Genomic DNA, 2,500 nt, shown 5'->3' with positions numbered 1-2,500 from the left:
ATAATAATAATAGTAATAATTATAATAAATAATTATTATACTAATGATTGCGGTGATAGTAACAATAATAATGATGATAATAAGAATGATAACTAATAATAATATCAATATAAAAAATGGTAACAATAGCAAACAATAGCAACGGCAATTACGTTATAAAAAAAGCACCATAATTAGTCTCCGAAGTTAAATGAAGCAGCCGAGCGACCTTTCCGCCCCGCCGTTCCCCTCTCCCGCAGCGTCGTCGCCTTCGGCATAATGGCCAGGGTCTCTCTAAGGTTTCCAGGAACTCGGGAGTCGAACGGACGAGTCCCGGTGGCGCTCGGGCTGTAATGGTGGAGCACCTTTATGGCAGTCGCTGCTCGCTCGCACTCACACGAGCCGAGTCGGTACCTTGATCTCAGGTCAATAGCCTCGTACCTTTGTTAATGTTGAAGATGTTTCCCTCCATTATTTATTTATTTATTTATTTATTTATTATTTTTTTTTTTTTTGAGGGGTCCCGTTTCATATCTCTTTCGAGAAATTGGCTTGTGTTGCGTTTCATATTATGTGGGATGGTGTTCCGAGGTCTGGGGGTATCGGCGAATACCAAGTGCGTTTCCCCTTCTTTGGTTTTGATGGTCGGAGGCAAGTTCATTCCGAGTGATGGGCTGATGGGATTGCGTTTCCCGTTCTGACACGCGAGCGCTCGAGATGAATTAGGTTTCTCTCTCTGCCCAAAGTCGTAAACTAAGAAATAGTACATATTTTCCCTTCCTCTCTCTCTCTCTCTCTCTCTCTCTCTCTCTCTCTCTCTCTCTCTCTCTCTCTCTCTCTCCTTTTCTGGCTCCCTTTTTCCATATTACTTAAACCTTATATCCTTATTTTTATCCTAGCAACTCTCACAAAAAACTCTCTTTTTCTACCTCTATCTACATCATCCCCTGCGCTCCTCCGTCCCTGTCTGAAGGAAGTGTAAATAAGGGAAAATTAAATAGGATTTTGGATTTTGTTCAAGTGCTCAACCTAGGTGCTTCAAGGGGCGACATATTACACACCATTTCTAAGAATCAATCTTACACGCACACTCGTGCCCGCATTACATATGCCTTTCTTTAGGTTTTTAGCTGATGTGCCGAGCGCGAGCTGCTTGATTTGAGTAACCTGTCTGGGAAAATTCTGGCTTTATTTGCATTGGTGTTTGTTCGGTTGGTGCTTTGTCATATCTCTCTCGTGGCTCACAGGCACAGATAAACACACACACACACACACACAAACAGAGAGAGAGAGAGAGAGAGAGAGAGAGAGAGAGAGAGAGAGAGAGAGAGAGAGAGAGAGAGAGAGAGAGAGAGAGAGAGAGAAAGAAAGAACTTATCAGAGGTAATCAGAAAGAAGCAGGCAGAGAGAGAGGAATCAAGGGAAAGCGAAAACAGAGCGAGTACCAGCTGCAGGTAGGTCTCTGCGTTTTTGTTTTTAACGGATATCACATCCTGCACATTTGCCCGACGAGTTGGCGGTCATTATTGGTTTCCATCGATTACTGATTCTTTCAAACTCCGGCGTTTTTCGTGTAAAAAGGCGAAACTTTTATGAAAATGAGCCGCACTTTTTATCCTCCCGAAAACATCCCGTCTTCCTTCGGCGAGACTTTAATTTGCAAGAAGCGTGCAAGCATTTTGTCAATAATTCTGACATCATTTGACATTTCTTGCAGACGCCGCCCGTTCGTCTAATTTGTTCTCCTGCTGTTCGTGCTGTTTTAGGCCTCGGGTGTTGCTGTTGTTATTTTTGTTATTATTATTATTATTATCATTATCATCATTATTACTATTATTATCATTATCATCATTATTATTGTCGTTTCCAGGAGGATGATGGCCATCATTCCTATTGTTATTATTATTATTATTATTACTATCATTGCTACTGATATTATCATTGTTATTATTATTATTATTATTATTATCAATATCATTATAATTATCATTATCATTATCATTATTATTATTATTGTAATTATTATCATTATTATTATTACTATTATTACCATTATTATTATTATTATTATTACCATTATTATTATTATTATCATTATTATTATTATCATCACCATCATTATTATCAATTATCAGTTTCATCACTACCATTACCATCATTACAATCTTCATCACCAACAACATTTTCCCAACAATCCTCTCCAACATTCTATTCGAAAATCGCTTCCAACTCATTCTCCAAATATCAACGAATTTCAAAACCGTCCGAAACCCAAGTCCAAAGCCACTACGCCCGTTGCCTCATGCCTCAGCCTGAACCCCAATGGAGCGCGTGTGCGTCGGAGCCCTGGAGAGAAAAGGCGGGAGCGAGCGGAGTGCGAGGAAGAGGAACCGACGAAGGAGCGAAGGGGAAGCCGAGCGGAAGGAGAGAAGAGGCGAGGAAAGGAAGCGCTCGGGCGAGGTGGAGGAGGAGGAGGAGGAGGAGGTGGTGGTGGTGGTGAAGGAGGAGGAGGAGGAGGAAG

This window comes from Penaeus chinensis, chromosome 15 (assembly GCF_019202785.1).
Source record: "Penaeus chinensis breed Huanghai No. 1 chromosome 15, ASM1920278v2, whole genome shotgun sequence".
Taxonomy (NCBI): Eukaryota; Metazoa; Arthropoda; class Malacostraca; order Decapoda; family Penaeidae; genus Penaeus; species Penaeus chinensis.
The sequence above is the reverse complement of the archived record's forward strand: the minus strand, read 5'-3'. Positions refer to the sequence as shown.